Source organism: Takifugu rubripes, chromosome 9 (assembly GCF_901000725.2).
Source record: "Takifugu rubripes chromosome 9, fTakRub1.2, whole genome shotgun sequence".
NCBI lineage: Eukaryota > Metazoa > Chordata > Actinopteri > Tetraodontiformes > Tetraodontidae > Takifugu > Takifugu rubripes.
The window spans coordinates 11,619,105-11,639,682 of record NC_042293.1 but is presented as its reverse complement, the minus strand read 5'-3'; the positions used below and the strand labels follow the sequence as shown (position 1 = coordinate 11,639,682).

The 20,578-nt window shown below is 45.2% G+C and overlaps 1 protein-coding gene across 4 annotated transcripts in view; it reads right to left on the bottom strand.

Moving 5' to 3' along the window:
* The window catches only part of pparab (peroxisome proliferator-activated receptor alpha b), a 48,941-nt gene that overhangs the window by 18,997 nt on the left and 9,366 nt on the right, over positions 1–20,578 (bottom strand). The window contains exons 4-7 of one of the 4 annotated variants that reach the window (XM_029841129.1): positions 18,254–19,800; positions 12,085–12,322; positions 6,015–6,096; positions 483–620 (exon numbers count right to left, since the gene is read on the bottom strand). The gene's annotated coding sequence lies outside the window, so the exon portion shown is untranslated. Of the gene's footprint in view, positions 1–482; positions 621–6,014; positions 6,097–12,084; positions 12,323–12,807; positions 13,028–14,106; positions 16,519–18,253; positions 19,801–20,578 lie in introns of those variants that run through there. The other 3 variants (XM_029841123.1, XM_029841124.1, XM_029841122.1) reach the window with 3 other exon arrangements.

The window sequence follows — 20,578 nt, the reverse complement described above, 5'->3', positions numbered from 1 at the left end:
AAAACAAAGTTGTCCTCATTCATGCAGGTAATCCGCTTTGACACACCTCAGCGAGCACAAAACAGTGGTTATGATTCAGAGAAACACAAATACACATGCCACTCTCCTCTGGGACACCTCACCAGTCTGACAGGAGTGTTTAGAACACAGTGTGATGGCTGGGTCACTCGGTTCAGGGCTTGTGCTGGGGGCACATTCAAATCCAACAGGAGGCATGTGTCCTAGACAAATCCTGCAGATTTACATATTCGAATTTGACCTGTGAACTTAGTCAAATCTATCAGAAAGACTTCAGTTAGCCCGCTTGATTGAGTAAATTCTGAATACTTGTGTTAATTACACAACTAGTTAATAAATAATGTCACGCATTACTTCAACAAATTGTTAGGAAGGAGCCATTTTGCGTGCAGTGGGCGAGTTTGAGCTAGCTCATATCTTCGCCCACGTGCTTGCAGAGGGGAGCAGCTGCTATTGTTTCTCACCTGCTCGGTAACATGCAGCAGCGGGTGGGTGCCGGGGGCCACTTGTAACCCCCCCCCTTCCCCCTCCACCATGATGGTTCCTTCCACGCGCGACGTGGCCTCCCTCTGGGCAGGTTCGCAAAGTGGCATCTGCAGCTCCTGGAAGGAAAAAAAAAAAAAAAGACATGCCTTGTGAGCTTCCGTCCGACCTGCGCAGACTTATTGGGCTCATCTCCGTCAGCGCATACCTTTACTGCTGCGCACTCAGCCAAAATGCACAGCGCAGAAAGGTATGGCTTGAGCGGAGAGGCCCCACCGTGCACGTGTGCGCTCGCCGGCGAGTCTTTGCATTATTCAACAGCGCTGTGGCTGCATGACGTGCGGGTATGCAGAAACACCCACCCAGAGGGGAGCCACGCTGCCAAACAAAGTCGAAGGACCTAGAAGTATGGTTCATATTTTATAGAGAAATCCGAGAGGTTAAAAAGCCGCCGAATCTTCACCCGCAGCGGTCCGCTCAAATCGGGGTCGATTTCCTTTGAGCTGCCCTACGGAACACTACGGGGTCCAGGCTTCATAAGGTAAGGGTCAAAGCACAACGTCCTCTCTGGCTGCTGACTGGACATACCTCCATCTAATATAGTAGATGACTCTGGGGTTCTGACCCACGGAGTCCAGGACAGATCCGGCTTTCAAGTGAAGCCAAATGCCATCGTCCAGTGACAGGGACATATTCACACTCACACAGACCCGCACTTGTGTAGTGGGGGGGTGGGCTAAACCAGTTACGTAACTAAATCTAAAAGCACCTCATTCTTTCGTGGCCGTCCACCTCAAATTCTATTTCTTGGATTCTATTTATCGAGCTCCTCCGCAAGAAGAGCCGGACACGTGTAACCGATACGCCGCTTTAGCTTTCATTAGCTCTGCAGAGGCACTTGGGTGCAAAGTTCCGCTTTCTACACCTCACCTTCTCAGAATACCACACAAACACTCGCGCTGTGGGAAAGAACTTTAATACCATCACACATGCACGCAAGCATCCACACGCACCCGCCCACCCGCGCGCGTGCACGTCAGCGTTTCAAAGAAGAAAAACAAAAGCATGACGTTCCCGCGCCTCGTCTCGTTTTCACACAAAAGACACGCGCTGCTTAAAATGTCACATCGCTTCAATCACACTTCGGTCTGAGTGCTGCGCCCGTCAGTCGATAGTAGAGGTGTGTTTCGGGGCCGAGTTTGTAAGATAACGTTAAGTGCTGCAACACTGTAACCTGATATTTCGGGTGCTGGTGGCTCTTTATGCCAAGAAGAAGAAAGTGCTCCTCCAAATAAAAACACATCGGCTGTGCTGTGTACTTCTACATTATCCACCTACGTTGGCTTGAAGCTTTGCAGAAACCACAGTTGATCTACATCAGGAGGCGTCGGGACCCCCACAGCAAGTATTTTGTCTGTATACTTCACATGTGACCATCCTTCATTTCAGGATGCGGCCTGGAATTCCTTGAATACCTTGAAGAAAGGTATGAACAGTGTTTATCTGCTTTCTGGATGTGTTAATCTGCGTTGTGGAGAAGCGGTCGCAGACAGAAGGAATTCAAATGGACGGGGCAGAGCACCACATGTGCATCACAGACACACACACACACACACACACACGCACAGAGAACCTGCTCAGGCATAACCCATCTATTTATACCAGGGCCAGGAGGGAGGCAGCCAGTCAGGACAGGACAGGAGTGAGGGACGAGGAGAGGCTGCATGGGCAGGTCCTGTTACACATGCTAGGGGGACGGCGGGGGCAAGCCACGGGGGGATTCTGCTCAAAGTCAGACAGGCTGACCTCTCCGTCACCTCTGCATGAGGGAGATATTGAGCTTGAGTGAGCGAGTGGGCAGACTGGACAAAGAGGGAGTTTAGGGGCGCGTATGAAGGTGTGTCACTGCGCCGCTCCGTGCACGCCCCCGGGCCTGCGTGCGGGGAGGCGCAGCAGGTAATGCGGAGATACCGCGTGGGAGCTGAGCGCGCCTGCGCGTCTGTACGTCACGCTTGTGCCTGTCAGGCTTTGAGATTAACCGGCTTCAGCAAAATCTCCCACTCGCTGTCCCCTGAGCGGAGCCATAAACATGCCAGGTGAAGAAGGTTGGATTAGTCAGAGTTAGTTGATCCCAGCACGCCCCCCCTCCAGCCCCATCTTTAGAGGTAAAAAATGACCCCAATCATTGTAATGACAGGGCACGCAGCAGGGGTTGCCCAAACCACTCAGCACAGTCTTGCCAGCTGCTTCTCATCTCGCACACAGTACACACACACATAGAAACTACAGAAAGCCTCTCACACACACACAGGCCTGCAGAGTGCACAGCAGGGTACAGGATTATGTATAGGTCTGTATGGAAAATACTTGTTTATGAAGGTCTGGCAGGAGTCTGTTCCAAGAGTGCTTCAATTTAATCACGATGATTGTGCTCGTTTTTCTTTTCAGGAGGCAGTAAAGGTGCTGCAGCTGGAACTTTCACTTGGCTTCACTCCTCACCCCTCCCCCTGCAAAAAATAACAATATCTGTCTCCATCTCATCTGTGCTGCAACGTCCTCCGCCCCTGACCTACGAGTTCAAAGGTTCTGACGAATGAGAATTTCAGCTATATACATATTTTTACGCTCCACACATGAGCACTGAAGGGAGCAGAATCGTGCTAAAGCAACAAAAGCTAAAGTTCAGATTTCACCAATTTCGCCAGGTCCTGTGCAAACGGCACGTTATACATAAACATGACAAAGAAACACATGAACTATTCTCTTTTGTTGCTCATCTACAGACCGACGGGCTCAGTCTTCGTGGCTCCATGCTAATGGAAGCTGGTGAAATGTGTGCGGTCATGTGGTTCCCAGTGACCTGTAGGTTTCCCTGTGTATTAGAATACGCCTGTAGTCTTGACACCCCTGCACGCTCGGATCTGGCCTCATTGCGGGGCCCCTTTCAGCTTGGCAGTGCCCCATTGAGCTGCATCTGTCGCCAGCTATATTTAGATGTTGGGACGAATACCTTTCTGCCTGGATATGAAGTGCAGCTGACAGAGGAGGCATAGCGGCATCAGCGTACTTTAACCTTGAAGAGCCTGTTAAACCTTATGCTAGTGCACAGCCGCGGGACCCTACACAATCCCAGTAACTCGCAGCTGAGCTTATGGATACACAACAATTCACCACAGTTAGCAAGCTTGATTTGTGATGTATCGTTATTACTGATTATATTTCCAGAACTACTGCCAGCACAGAGAATACACACCAATGCCTTCTGAGGAGATTTGACATTTCTTCGGAGTAATAAACATGATTTACTCTGTATTTGAACCTCTTTCCAACAGTTCTAGAGTTCTGCCTATAAGCACATGCATCTGTGGAAGTGCCAGTGAGGCAGCAAGTGTGTGATATGTGACCATGTTGCCTGGCCATCTGCTCTATATATCCATAAACAAATGCAGGCCAGCTAGCTTCACAGTGTAATTTCCAAGAAATCTAGGATGGGTAGATGCATTCACGCTTTGCTCTCTCCATTTGTTAAAGAGACATGCCCTAGAAACACATCACGGTTACCCAATAGTGTTCATAATTAATTCCATAAACACAATATGGAGGCCACGGCGTCCCATATGCAAACACATGGCAACGTTGAGGTGGGGAGGGGACAGTCTTTTGAAACCTTAGCAAAGCCGCTGCCTGTTCAATGGGGTTTATTGGTGACAAGCAGGAACAATGTGGAAGCCCTTGCTACACCACATAAACACCTAAGCCTGGATTCCACAGTGGATGCTGTTATTTTGTCACCACATTCACGAGGTGTCTGTTGCAGCAGCAAACCACGTGTAAGTCATCTGCTTCACCCGCTTCTCTTACAATGCACATCAGAATGAAATTGCATGCTAAATAAAAACACTTGAATGTGACCTTCTAAATATTGGAGTTTTACTCTTGCAAAATTGCATCTTGATTGTCAAGTTAATATTTTCCTGCCAAAGATTTGGAGCTATAACTGATACGCTGGTTAGCTTCGCTGTGACGACACAGGAACAGGCTGCCAAGTTGTTTAAGAGTCCCTGACAGACAAATGGCTAGAGAGGTCTAATTTGACCAATTAGTATTGGCTCGGTCTCCATAATGATAACAAATTGTTCTGAACATTTGAGGGCTAATTCTATAAACAGATGTGGGGCATGGAAAAAAATCAACGTGCAACAGACGGGATATTGGGTTATTAAAGTGAGACGTATACTCTGAGTATGCTAATCAATCAGACGTTATTACAACTGCAGGTACACTTGGCGAAAAAGCCAGTTTTTGACTCTTTCCACCGATCCTCCACTGATGGAGGAGCATACATGCTAATATGCTAAATGCTTTCATGTGTGTATTTCTCGGTCGCATTTATCAAGCGGTTCAACACTTACTGGGAGCATAACATCGTATCTACCTCATGGTCATATGAGAGGAGGATTTTAATCACATCTGCACATGTAATGTGGTACATGCAGAATTCCGGAGCTGTAGGCTACTGTAGGTAGACTGTGCAGGGCGGGGCACAGAGAAACGGGGTTATTAAGTGCATACCGGTTTGTAATGGGCACAGTTGAGACTGTAGTCTGCAGCTAACAGAATGCAGCGGTTAGGGTGGAAACAGGTAAATGAGAATAGCTTAAAGCGGTGCACATGGACTGCGAGTGGGCAGGTTGTGTGTGTGTGTGTGTGTGTGTGTTGCGACGAGGACCAGGCTGCTGGCTGGTACGGGGTGGGGGTGGGGGGGCTGGGGGGGGAACTGATGGTGGGAAGGGGGTCATGCAGCTGTGGGCTCTGCCAGCACGTCGCCCCAGTGGAAAAGAACTGTTTATGGCCTCCACCCAAGGTCAGCCCTTTGAGAAGAAGAGCTGGGAGGGATCCAGAAAGGAGGCTGCTAGTTTGTATGCAGCGAGTCTGCAACAATTAAAGACCGTTTTAAAAAAAAAAAAAAAAAAGTGTTTTGGGTTTTTACAAGCCTGGGCCACCCTAATATCTGGTTTCTGTAACATATCTGTTTTGGTTTCATTTGCTCTCGATACCGGCGTCTACTTGCGGGGACTTTGTCTTTGTCTCTCTCATCCTGCTACCTGACTACTTTGGCAGCAACACACAAAATGGCGGCGGTGAGCTGGAAGGCAGAGAGTGGAAGCCATTTTCTAACAGATCCAGGCTCCGGTACGGAGAAAGTCAAGGATTTCTTAGCCTTGCAGACAAATAACCTTACCCTCGAGTGTTCTCTGCACATTAAAAATTATGTTTGGGTTTTGGTTTTTGTTGAATTTTACCCCACTGGAAAGCAACTGGGAACACTTGGCCTTTCAAATAGCATGCAGACACAATAAGCTACCATTATCCAAAAACAGAGGCTGCACAACAAATTAAAGCTACAGCCCATCTAATGACAGGTCTCATCTCATGCAATAAAACCTAAGACGGTACACACACACGATAACGTGCGACAAAACTATCAAATCAAACTACATCATGAGACTCACCAGTCCGCAGCTGTCGACGCGTTAATCCACGACTTTCCTTTGAGTTGTTTGGGCTAGCGGCTGTAGTGAAGCACCAGCATACCTGTAGGAGCCAGAGGGAGATAGAGAGAAGGAAAACCTGACATTAGAGAAGGAAGTCAAAACAATCAGGAACATCAGGAACGGCGTGATCAGTGGGAGAGCCGGGAGCGGCGGCAGAGGCCTGCAGCGGCTCCTCTCTGTGGCCTGTTTGCTAATAAGCTCGCCCCGTGGTCTTGCCTGGCCAAGGAAACTCATTAATGGAGCATGTAACACATCGCACCCTCTCTGTTGGCCTGAGCAGCGGCCAACTCTCGCTGCCACATGCTCACCCAACACCAACACACAAGCTCCGCTGTGGCCCTGGCCTTGCCCAGCAGCGCCCACTCAATGCACACACTTTGGCACGGTGCATTACTGAAAACCTCCAGTGTCATGTGCGTGGGCGAAGCGGCACACATGTGCGTACTTGGGAGCGTAATAATCCCCCCCTTTTTTTTTTTCTTTCTGCATACGCGGCGCAGTATGTTCACGTTCACACGTGAGGGCAAGCGCAGACTGCGTGGCATTCATGTGGGAGGAGCCTTTCTGACATGCGGTCACGCATGTGTGGGTGCAAAAACGCCGGGACGATCATAGGGGACGTGACACGAGGCATCATTAGATACGTCTCAAATAGAAAAACCAAAACGAGGGGAAAATTTACGAGACAATAAAGAGACTGGAGGTTATCCCTTAGCGGGCTGAGGACAACACTGTCGATTATAGGCACCCAATCAGTGCAGCGGCAGCAGTCGCGGCTGCTGAAGGGCGATAATTCAGAACAAGTACGCTAATTGCAGGGCAGAACACAGCCTTGCCTATGAAGGCTCTTTTATATATTGTTTCTAACGTTTGTAATTACAGTGCGGTGCCTTGGACAGCTGCCAGGATATGGGCTCATGAGTAACCCAACTCCTCCAACACATGGAGGGAGATTCATCTAGCTGTGCACTCAGTGCACTCTGTGTCTGCAAGCATATGTTGTTTATGTTCATGTGCATGTTGATGAGTCAGCATAGGGCGAATGTGCGGGGAAGTATATCAGAGCTGCGCGAGGGGAACATATCCAAGATGATCCAGTTTTCATGTAAAGACAGAGAAAGGAAAAACAAGGTGTCTCATCAATAAATAAACACTGCTCAAGTATGCTAGCAACAAAGGCGCAGTTTTATAGAGGATTAAAGCATGTGTGCGGCGCTAGCAACAGGTAACAACAGACTCTGTGACTGGAACGAGCCTATTCTAGTCCATATTTACGGGAGAGGGGTGCTAACTGTCCAAGGATTGCCAACAGGATACTACTTTATCCCTATGTACAACATTTCAACACTGTTTTAAGAGAAAATCATAAACAACGACTCCGGAGCTCAGTGTAGTTCAGCTCGACAGCGACAAACATTAAGGAGGTAATGAGGTCGCTTAAGTGAGGGGAGCGTTTTTTTTTAGGAGTCGGTGGATTGCAGGAGAAGCGTTTCAACGCTCTCCTTCCAAGTAGGACAACCTTGCTGACTCAGCATTTTTTCCTAGGACTAAATTGCCTCGGAGAGCGAGGAAGCCAAAAAAAATTGAAGAACTATACGAGCGCTGGAAAAAGGAAGGGCGAGTGGGCGTCGCACGGTGTTATCAAAAATATCGCTCGGCCTGGCGGGTACACAAAACAAGTATCTGTCCTGATGATGTGTGTCAGGATGAAGTGCGATGCTGCTCTGAGCAAAGACACCAAAACCCGAAACTGCCTGGGTCAAAGGCAAAGAAAATGTTAGTTTTGGGGACTTTTTAAAAGGACTTTAAATGTAAAACTTAATCCGTGAAAGTGGCTTTTGACAAAGTTGTTCACATGAAAAAAAAAACAACAAAAACATAAATACAAAATTAATTAAAAGAAAACACTTGACCTCAGCCGAAGGGCCCGCAACGTAACGCAACTGAGGGAAACTTGTTTCGTCCTCCAGAACATCTGGAGGAAAAGAGGGGGAGGAGGTTAGGGGAGGAAAATCTACATCATCTGTCACCCCTTGAAACTCTGCCCCGGTCCAATACTATGTCATTATGACTGTGCTCACCGTGTCTGTGGAGCTGCTGTGGTTTTGCTTGATAGATTACATGTGACACTCCCGGCTGACATCCTGATTAATACAGGGGGAATAAAATGCCCCCTGTCCTCAGTAGCCAACAGCATAATGGACTAATGGCTTCCATGTATGGTGGGAGAAATGAGGTGAAGAGATTTAGAAGCCACCTTATGTGCACGTGCAAGTGTGACATCACCACGTCTGCGTCGAGCGGGTATTTTTGATTTATTTATTTATTTTTGGGTTTGTTTATTCTCTGTTGTGTGTGTTTATGTGCGCCTGCGTAGACAGTAACAAGACAAAAGACGTGCATGCGAGATTATGCGTTTTCGTGCATGCTGCAGGATCGGAGAGCAACTCCCCTTTCCTCTCAGCTCTGGCCTACTTACTCCTACACTCACAGTGCTGATCCCACATCAGTGCACGCAGCCTGTAGTGGCCACTGTGGATCAACACATTTGCTCCCCCACACTCACACCAAGTGGGCGACGGCAGGGCTGTCCAGCCTCTGCACACAACCGGCTGCTCATTCACCTTGATGAAGTCTAAAGTTTCAGCCAACTCCATATTCACACACATAACTCATACGGACAAATGCACGATTACACAAAAGCTACTCCCCCCCTCCTTTTTTTCGCTCTTCTTACAGCTTCAAACGTTCTGTTGAAGAACTTAATTTACATGCAAAAGCACTTTTAGCTTGTGCCAACCTGTTGCACGTTACCACAATGGCAAAAAAAAGAAACCACTAAAATAAGCAAACAAATTTGGAATCAGATTTCAGACTTTTCAGACTTTTTAGCCATTGTTCAAGGTTAAACAGGATAAATACATTTCTTTTAAATTTCCATCCCACTTTTTTGAGATAATACAATACCAAAATATCCACTTTTTGGTTATATATTTTAACCAAATAAGCCAAATAAAGACTTTAAATAAAAAAATGGTACATATAAAGAATATGTGCACAATTAGACCATGCTACGTTTAATCAGATCCAAAAACCTGACAGCCATCCAGAGATCCCTGACATACACATCAGCCTGGTGGGATTTGAAGCTCCCCTGGTCTCACAACAGCAAAACTAAAGTGGCAGACACAACAGACACTGCCATATGGCAGAAAAATATATTTACAGCCACTGCTCGCTTGGCCCCATTCACCAGGCCAACCTGGATTTCACATTAGCCAGGAGCAAATTGGATGGAATTCACAACATCACAGCACGCTTGTAAATGAAGGAAGAATGGCATCATCGTCAAGCACCAGCTCACTTCACGGACGAGGCAGGTGGCTCACTGCTGTGTTATACTGGTGACGGACTCATTTACTCTGTGTTACACTGGTAAGAAAACATTGGCGCACTGGCACATGACCCAAACCACATACGCCGATCAGAAACACGCAGCAGTCCATACAGAGCCGATACACCACCTCCACACATGACCACAGACATCACAGACAGGAAATGTAGCAGTCAAACAGTCCTGCAAAGTTTACCTCAGCCTTTCAGTATTATTCACGTGAGCACTATATTGGTATCTTATATTACAGTGACTTGTTCCCATCTGTGCAGCCACTGTCAAGAGACTATATATAGGATGTATATAATATTTAAATATGTGTTTATTTTCAGAGAATTTTTTAAGTGTGCATAATATATATTTGGCAGATTTTTAACCATTTTCTGTTATAAGTTATCTGTAAAAAAGAGAAAGACATTTTCCCACATAGCTTAAAGTTTAAATCTATACATGAAATTTGTGTAAAGAATTTTTTTTTTTAAGTATGAAGTTTGAGCATCAGTCGAAAGAAGTGACACCATGTGCTCATTAAAAAAAATGTTATTAAAAATCTCTCTTTCCCTCAAAAACACACACACACACACACACACACACACACACACACACACACACACACACACTTCGGAACTTTTGAGAAAAGTTTTGAAGAATTAAAATAAAGTAAACAGTTTTAAAAGTGAGTGTCTTGTTATACCGCACAGAATATTGATATCTATATTAAATACGAACTAGAGAAACTATATGGGCCAAACCAACCATTAACATAAAAACAACTTAATTAAGCCTTGATGGCTTAATTATAAATATATATATTTGGAAAACTGCACTAAAATATTGTCAGCACAACTTTACAAAAATCAGTTTGCAGAACTAGATTTGAGAAAGTTATGACGTAAAAATCACCTTTCGTGCCGCATCTACCTTAAATGTGTCTGCAGTGACATTGAAAATCTATTATTCCATCGCCCGGTCACAGAAAAAAAAAGGAAAAATACATAAAAATTCCCAGGTGTTAAAAACAAAATAGGTGATGAGATGGAGAGAAAAATACTTGAAAAAAAAAAAGATCACACACACAAGCTGATCTAACCCCAAAAACACACATCGAAAGAAAAGGCACGAAAAGAAAACCATATCACATATTTCTAAAAACAAAATTAAACATTATTTTTAGCTTAAATTGCTCACTCGTGTGTCAGTTCTACGTGTGTGACTGCATCTGTATTTTTTTATATAAAACCCACAGTTTGCTTCAGTTGAAAGGAAGCCTCAGTGAGGGCTGCACCAGGCCACTGGGTTGATCAGGTGTACGTTTCCACAGAGAAAAAAAGCCTGAAACCCCCTCAGCACGCTGCCATCTGCCTCTCTACATGCAGCCCTCCTCTGGATCCATGCCACACACTACCATGAAGGCCTCAGGGTGGAGGAAGGGGGCTATTCTGCCAGCCAAAACCATGTGTCCACTGCTGGTCAGGCAGCGATTATTATTCACCAGAACGAGGAAAATACGAGCATCTTTGTGAACTGAAACAGAATCTTCCTTCGATAGACTGACTTATGGTCTATCATGCAGCTGCCCTTCAAAGGTCTCTTTTACCAGCTGAACATCTGAAAACATTAGAAGCCAAACAAACACATAAAAAGAGGAGGAATTGCAATAATTTAGCTTAAAACTACAATGTCTTGTAAAGCATTTGAATGAAAGCGCATTCTTTAAAAATAAATGAAAAGCGGTTTTCTTATAATAGAGAGCAAATCTTAAAGTCTCATTTCATGAATTTTCCATTCATTGTGTAAAAGTAACCCCTCTAAAACAAATTTAGATTTTACACAATTATCTTGAGAATTTCTTTTTCCCTGCAAACATTGAAACAGACTTCAGAGGTTTATTTCACTCACAATATTTTCAACATTTCTTACATATTGTTTTCTTAAATCAATCTTTAAATCTCCAGAGAGTTCAGGTTCAGAACGTAAAATAATGCCACGATTAACTTTAAAAGTAGGCGAGTACACGCCAAAGTAGTCGAGTGCTAACTTGAATATTTCTTTTCTTATTTGTATATTAAAATAGACCCATAGCAAAAACTTCCACCATGTGACCGTCATAAATAAACGTACAAATTCACGAGAGCATTTGATCGCGGTGGCGTTTTTGTGTGAATTAGTCTGATTAAAAAGTGGATGTACCACGTTCTTCTGCTCATATACAGCACATACTAAGACCAGAGCACCCCCCCCCCCCAGCCTGCTAGAACATACCACCACAAACGCGGCCTTCCCCACATCAACCGACTGCTATGGAGTCAGATTATTCAAGCAATAAGCGCAGCGGCGTTACAGTTCTATTTTATGTATTTTAATTATGACAAATGATGAAAAATATCACCTTCAGAATCGTGCCAACACGTCAAAAATCGCACGCGCCGCGCTCCGAACTGGCATTAGTGTGGATTTTTATTTTTATTTGAATTGATGAGCGCACAATTAAGTAAAAAAGCGACTCTTGCAGGACTCTCAGGTGTATTAACTGGTTTTTATTTATTTAGCTTTTCACACAGGTTGCCTGTTAAATTCACAAACTTTCTCAACCAAAAAACAAAACAAAACAAAACAAACAAAAAAAACACTTACCCAACTGTTCAGAACCAGTCGTGATGCGAAGCTCCGGACTTTGTAGGTGCTTGTTTCTGCGCCTCCGATAAGGGGGTTCAGGGGTTCTTGTAAGAACCCCATCAGTGCTGTTCCTCTTCTCTAACTCCCCGTCCCAGTGTTGCCTTCAGGCTCTCTCCATCTTCTAGCCACAGTCCGGAGTCCCTGGCTCAGGGCTGCACGGCTCAGCGCCACTGGTTGGGTCCAGGTCTCGTGAGGCCTGAAACAATAGGAGGCCATGAGGCTGTCTGCAAGGCTCCAGCTTAGCCCATCTGCTAGTTAACAAGTCTTTGAATGAGGAATGTTAGCAAACCGACAAACATCATGTCTGATGCATGCAAATAACTAAACCAGTCCCGTCACAGCCTTGCTAGGGCACATGAATAATTCAACGGCGTACATACTGCTCTATCGCATTACCTCTTCCCTCTTCCAGAGCGAAATGCCTTCACTACAGACTCGAAAAAGTATGACAAAGTGCTCAAACCTTTCCTTTAGCAGCAATCTCGGTTGAGAAATTGCTTTTAGCGCGAGTAAAACCCACAAAAAGTCGCCATGCAGGCGCACAACATGCTCAGATACGCAGCTGCAGCTATTTGTAGTTTCTGCATTTACAAATGCTTTGCACTTATTGCTTTTTAATATCTTTTGTCTGCAGTTGGCACCTGTCCCAGAAAAAGAGCCCCGGCTCAGCACAGCACTCACTCGTGTTAGTGTGAAAGAGGGAGAACAAGGGAGAGCAGGAGACTCTGAGCGAGAGGATGTGTGAAGGAAAAAGATGCAAAGTATGGCGAAGGAGGTGTGGTACTTCACGCAAGTCTCTGGCACCGATGAAGGACGTCGTTTCAAAAGTAGAGATTTAGACCGCGCTGGGATACTGGTCACATTCCCTGCTGGCCATCCACAGTGGTCATCCGAACCACAAGCTCACCACAAGCAGGTCACTCTTCAGAAATGGCGCCCCGGCACTCCAGGTAGAACGAGGCCTATCACGTGGCGAAACACCAACACGAAAATTTCCATCCAAAAGGGAGAAACTAACATCAAAACGGCAAGAGGATAACGAGTCGGGATATATATAATTTTTTTTTTTTTAACAAAAAAAACCCCCAGAAAATTCTGTAAGAGTTTTTGAAAAAGCAAACACGCGAGAGCGGCGAAAGAAAAGCGCAAAAAATCCAAAGAAGCTCAAAAATCAAATGCACCAAATGGGAGAAAAGCCTCTAAAAGCAACTTGTTGCCAGGTTTTGCAGAGCTGCTGTGCAGCTAGTTGGAGGCAGAGGGTTAAAATCCAGCTAGTAGTGAGAGAGAAAAAAAAAAGAAGCTTCGTCTATGGAAGGGCGGGCTGTGGGGAGGCCCTGACTGTAGAAATAGCAGCAGACTTTTTTTTTTCCTTTTTTCTCCCCCCCTTACAGAGCCTAAGTCTCCCCCTTGCGTGTGGCTGGAGCAGAAAGAGGGGAGCAAGCGAAACAGAGGAAGAAAAAGCAGAGAGGGAGGGAGAGAGAGAGAGAGAGAGAGAGCGAGGGAGGAGGAGGAGACCACGAGCGCACAGTGAAGGGCAGAAATGCTCTACTGATGATGAAATAGGAGGTGCGGTGGAGCGCGCGAACCGGCCACTTTTTCATCACATGTCCAACACGGCAAGGAAGTGTATTTGCACTGGAGATGGGGTAGAAGGAGGGAAGACGGGTGGGAGGGAGCAGAAGATGGGTGGGAGATGGCGAGACATAAGGCGAGAGAGAGAGAAAGAGTGGGAGGGTAGCAAGCGCAAACTGTGGGAGGGGTGGAGGAGGAAGAATGACACAGAAATCCACTCCTCCGGCAGCGCGCAGACGCAGTGCGCACACTTCCACGCCATACTGGGATACATTAGAGTACCTCAGCCACCGCGAGAACTCATAAAAAGGACGTGGAAAGAAAAAGAGAATCGGCCGTCCACACCAAGGAGCCCTGAAATATGCAATATTTGTCAGAGTCGAGTCAATTATGAAGCCGAAATTTTACCAAAGCGTGGCTCTCGTCCATGCAGCAGCCTCCCCTGCGAGGACAACGGGCTGTCCGTTAACTCCTTCGTAAGTCACTGGCTCCAATAGATCCGTGCTCGCACACGGGCACGGCACAAAGACGAGCCTCCACGCATGTTTCAGTAACATGTGGCAGGGAACAGTCGCTCAGAACCCTCCTCTCTCCGCCGGCTCTGTCACGAAGTGAGCCGAGCGCTGCAGCTGATCCCTCGCAGCTATTTTGGCACAAAGTCAAAAGGCTGATAAGCATTTTTGGGTGAGACTTTGCTGCTTTTCCTTGAGGAAAAACAGCTGCCACTTCCCTGGAGAAGTGCATTTAACAGTTCAGAGGAACTTTTTGGGAACTCCTTCCCCAGAGAAGACAATTTGTCCCGTTAAAGGGGAGGTTTACTCCAGCCAGACAGGCATCTTTTAACAGAATGGCCGTTTCCACCATCTTAGATTGGCATGATTATTCTCTGCTGTAACGTCAGTTTCACTCGTTCACAGGCTAGTCCTCTTGCTCTCCCTCCCTCACGATTTTTTCCCTGCCTCCATTCTGCCACCTTCCCAACTCGACGGTCAGCGTTTTGGCTTTTTCCATTTGTGGCAGATTACTGAAACGCTATTGTACAACAACTTCCTGCCTATTTTGGCCGCGGTTCTAAAAACTGCTAAGGCAGAGCTCTTGGCTTCACCTTTTTCCCCCCTTGGCCGTGAACCACAGGAGCTCTAAAAGGAGAGAAAAGAAGGAAGGAGATATATAAAGTGTGTCTGTACTGAGGAACTATTATGTTTTGCTTTATTTTTTCCCTCTTTTTTTTTTTTTTGCTCTATAAGCTGCTGAGAGTAAAAAGGGCAAGAGGGGACTGCAAGCCTAGCAGAGCCAAATGAGACCCAAAAAAAAAAAAGGTGGGGGTTAAACTTTTCTTACTCTTGCTCTGCGAAAACTTTGTGCTGGTTTTACAGAGTGCTGCGCGAGAGGAGCGGCTCGGGCGGATACGTCTAACATGGCCGCGGCCGCTCGCACGGTTTGTGAGGGCTGCTTATACAGTGCAGCCACCACCCTGTTTCCTCGGCTCACCACAGCAGCGGAGGCTGGATTCTGCATGCACACACTAATACACACACAGACACACAGAAACACTCTCCGGCTCTCTGCCCGTCTCTCTGCTCCACAGGTTTCAGTTCTAAAAAAAGGCACAGGTGGCCAAACGGGCTACGTATCGACGGCGCGAGGGGAAATTACAGCGTTGTTTACTGTAGACTGGGCCACAATTTGCTTCTTTCTCCTTCGCTGAGTGAGATACGAGCTCGGCTCAGCCTGATCGTTGGCGTGAGCTACTGTATGGAATCCCATTAGAAGGAGAGCAGACGTACGTCACATCTCGCCACGGGTTTTAACCAATTGAGAAACCTATGACTTCATTATGGCTTGATTGTGTAAAACTGTAATGTGCACATGCCGAACGGCATTGTTTTGGAAATCAGGACCCAGAAACAATTCAGACCTGTGGGAGGCGTCGCTGTTTCAGCCAGATCACCTTTGTTTATGGACGCTTAGTGAGCGTGTCCAAGTTCATTTGAGGATACAGTTTTGGTTTTGGGTTGCCTGCCAGCTGTAACCACTCAGCTCCTTCATATTGCTCCTCTGCTGTGTCCCGCCCCCCCCCCCCCCATCCTCCATGTTTTCATTCTGCAATCTCATTTTCTAATATTTCGCCACTGACAATAAAGACCGTTTTTTTTTAAAAAAAATGTCCGACTTGTAGTTTCTTGCCTCGAATTACGATTGCTAAGAATCTTGTCCCTAAACAAGACATCGCGTAAACATTTGCAGATTCTTTCGGGGGGAAATGAGCGGAGAGGAGCTGTTCACATTCGTTTCTGGGGAGCGCGGCAGCGACGTGTGCGTGATGCAGATAGAGATCAGTCAATCAGGCCGATTGATATTACATCGTGGAACAAAATGGCAGGCGCCGCCATGTTACGGACTCTGACCGGTATCATGTGAGAGCGATTTTAAAAAAAACAAAAAAACATTTGCTGTCTTTCAGAAAACTTTCAAACGTCCTGATGCGGATCATTTTTGTAAGGCCTGACATTAAAACCACAGGAATAAATCTGCCAGGCGTTTTAGAGAGCACATTTTCAGTCTTTGATTAAAACTCAACACGTCTATCAGTCACAGGTTGCAAGGGCCCATTTTACCAAAAGGACACGGAAACACGCATCTCTCGAGTTTCTTGCTCTTATGGGGAAGAAAAATAAGGGGAAGGAGGGCTATAAAATGCTGCAGCAGACACAAAATATTTGCACTTACTCATTTGTAAGCATCGAGGGAGCATTAGGTGGTTGGAGAGCCGGTTCTAGGCTTGGTCAGCAACCACCATTACATCAACAGATCAGACGTGATATGTGGCGTAGAAAAACCCCACCAGTCTATCCTAATGCACTTCGAGGGGGGACAACAGCCCGCCACAAATGTAGCGCGTCGGCACGACGGCAGATTTTATACACTTCAGGAGCAGACTCTATAAGGTGGTCTTCCTTAAGCCCTGCACGTGTCTAAACAACTTCTCTATTACACTCAAGACCTTTGAGGGCACTCCCCATCGAGAGGGGAACAAAGGCCACGACCCTGAGGTCAAAAGCGTTACACGGTAGGCCAAGCGGACTCATTGAATGCGGCAGTGATGTTTGCTCTAAAAAGGTAAAGATTACTAACACATTAACTAGCGCCGATTAGGGGGTTATCCCTCATGGGACTGAGGTCCCTGGGCAGCACATCATGTCTTATTAACACAACCTGCCCTTTGACCCCACCAGTCACCTAACACAACCAGCTGCGACCGCCACTTGATAGTTTAGCTGGAATATATGGAGAGAACTGAGGCTAGGAGCAGCACTGCAGCAAAAAATAAATAAAAATCATAAATTCACATATATGAGTGGTCAACAGTGTTCAACAGGAAGGAGCTTTGAGGCTCTGCGCCTGAAAAGTTTTACAGCTGTATGTATGGCTCTATAGCTTACATGCTAACATTCAGATCAGAGGACACACGCTGTGCTGAAATCCTGGATCTCCCATCAAAACTCAAAATGGCAACGTGCACAAAAAAAACGCTCATCACAAAATGGTGGACACAGGTCATGCGCGTTACTGACAGTGCGATCGCATGAAGAGAAATGTTGTGTGATGTTCCTCCTACATCCAGGAGTTTAAAGTTAGCTCTCATGAAACCTGCAGTAAATTTAAATATCATCAGAGATCTTTTACTCATCCCTGGCAAACAAACCCTTAATTTTAGATAATTAAGACAGCAACTGTTGGATTTATGATTGAATTTTTACACATAGAGCTTTTTAGAGAAGTCGAATTTATGTTTGCGGGGCAAGTAAGAGCATTACACGACTTTTGGCACATGTAAAACTTGTAAACATGGTAAAACCGAACATACTTCAAGATCATTTAAACATTTTAAAATAATCACTCTTATTTGCCTCACAAAATGTTTATTTTAAACAATTGTTCAAGTGAATACTTAATCACTTTAAAAATACCAGAAGAACTAAAAATATAAAAAATATCCTTGAAAAAATTTATAAATAAATTGTGATTTTTAATTATAATATAATTACACATGAATTGTAAATACTAAATTTTTTAACTAAACAATTTATTTCATTGTGTGTATGTGTGTTCCCGTGTGTGTGTGTGTGTGTGTGTGTGTGAGAGAGAGAGAGAGCAACAGAGTTACAGAGAGAGTGTGTGTGCTCCTACACACAACCAATATTTTAGTTTTAAGTGTGACTGACAAAGTTTTAGAATACTGCTTAAATAAGTTTGTAGACAGAAAATTTAAATACTTAAATAAATAAATAAATAAATAAATAAATAAATAAATTTTCTAAAAAACAAAATCCCAAGAAATCTGGACAGAAGTCAAACACCGCCTGTGTCGGCACGTTTAAAACTTCCATTTTCTCTTTTTCCCTGCCGAACTCCGATTCCTTTCCTGCGCAGCCAAAATCGTGTCTGTCGCCTTAAAATCGCGACGCGGAGCAAAAAATCAAAGCACAAAATGGAATAAACAAAACTCTGCTTCAAACTTTGCTTCAGCTACCCGAGAAGAAACCGAGCTCACCTTGATGTTTCTCACAGGGTTTGCAGAGAGGATTAGGAGCAAAAGAGCAAGCGAGGCTCAAACTCTGAGAACAATCTGGAAATTGTGGACCTATTGGATATCAGCAGGGACACCCTATCCAAAGTGGGACGCGCCCTAACTGTAACTAACAACTGGCATTCTTTCAGCGGACACACGTATTACCTTGCATCATGGCAACTTTCATATGACCGAATCAAGCCGGGGCAGATGAGGCAACAATATCATCTCACCGTGTCCGCAAGTCTGTTAAAAGTTAAAAACCATGCTGGAATAAATGTTTATGTCCTGTTAGTGAGTCAAAAAAGCACCATTCAATAGATACATTTTTATTTAATAATAGAAGCAACATATTTCCCTTACTTAAATATTACACCAGAATGAAATACTTTATAGGAAATTTCCCCTACACTGTAATGACAGAGAAACTGGTTCATATCAAACAACAACAAAAAAAAAAACCTCAAAATGTTATTCAGTTCGGAACAATTCGTTCAGAAAATACAACTAAATTTACAAACCACTTTCTACTATTATAATAAATTTAAGAAAAATGAAAACCGGGACAAATTCTCAACATTTACTAAAGAATACTTGCTGGACTTTGTCCCCTTTTCTCTCCTGCCTCTTCTGTCCCGACATACGTTAATCATACACACCTCCGTTCAAAGCTGACTTTAGTTCCTGCGTTTTATTTTCCAAAAGCGGGCATTTCACACACCACGTCAGGACGCCGGGCCCTCCGCCGCGGGTTAGTGGAGAGTTCTGCAGCCCTCTGGCTCACCACCTCGACAAACAGCGTGCAGGGTGCTGCTGTGTTATCTAACACACTCTGCAGCCTGACTCCACCGAGGACAGCATAACATACACCTAATACACTTAATCCATTCGGTAAACATGCATGTGCACCCGCACATCCTCCCGATCTTTAACATCCAGCCACCGAGGCTTCAGCCTTCGGAACTATTTTACACAACTTTCTCTCCTCAGGCCGCCAGGGTAAAGCAAGCTCAGTTATGATGTGGATAAGTAGATGCTCATTAGTTTTAAGCCGCAGAAATGTTTGACTGTGCACGGTTTAAAAAAAATAAAAAAATAAAGGACAATCAAGCAAAACTTCACCAGAGCTTGCAGACTAAAGTGTGCTATATAAATATAAATTACCTACAAAATCTGGGTTAAAATTCATGTGGATTCCCTTCAAATATCAGATAAACCTTTTGTGCTAGGCGGTACATGATTCCTGTGATTCCAGGTATTTTGCAGACAAAAAAAACAAGGCATGACAAGACATGACATGACATGACGTATTTACAACTTTAATTACAACTTTGATGTTTAAACCCTGTATTTGGCCCCGTGTGACTGTCCACATTTTTGTTACCGTGACAATAAAAGCCGCCCGGGAACATATTCTACATCTGATCTGTCATGGTGAAGAGGAGTCTGAGAGTTCTGCTGCTTTTCCAGCTAATCGGTGGTTGCACAGATGTTGTTTGTGCCAAGGAGAGAGTCTAAGCTCCGGAAAGCTGGAACAGGGAGACACAAGCACGGTTAACAGTTACAATTCTTTTTATTATAACCCTGGTGATATCTAAGGTATTAGTTAATTGGGATTAGTTCTATTGAGGGTTGTCGAACTCTGCAAAGTTGCTTTCAATTTAAATTAGAATTAATCAGAGGAGCGCTCCATATAATCGGTTTGGCGCAATTTTTTTTGACTATGACTCATTATCATCAGTATTAATCTTTCTCATATGATGAGAGGCCTGTGATTGCAGACCGCAGGCACGCAAACTGTCAACATCATCAGGGAGACTCTCGTCTTTTCTTCGCTCTCGCAACGCTCAAGGTGCTTTTGCAACCGTGATGTGACACTCCCTGACCTTTTACACCAGCTTAGAGAGGAGGAGGGTCACGCAGAGGACACGCTCGTGGAGGGAGAAGTCAATCTCATCCCTCTGTTCCGTCACAGGCCCGTGTGCAGCAACAGCAACATGAGCAATAGCCTCTCCAAAATCCACGCTTTTGGCTGGGAGCAAGGCATCAGGGTCATGTGTGTGTTTTAAAGAAAACGCTGATGAACACATTTTCATTGCTAGCAGCACCCATGCACTTGACAGTGTGCATTAGCAAGGCTGCGTTTCTCTGCTCCATCCCCACCTTGACCGGGTATCCCCCCAACACCAATATATGTCACCTTTATTAGCCAAAACAGCATGGCGCCCATTTGTCTCACAGTGGTGGACAGTTCTACCTCATTTCATCCTGATATGACTCTCAAGTGTGCAGGCAACCTTTGTTATT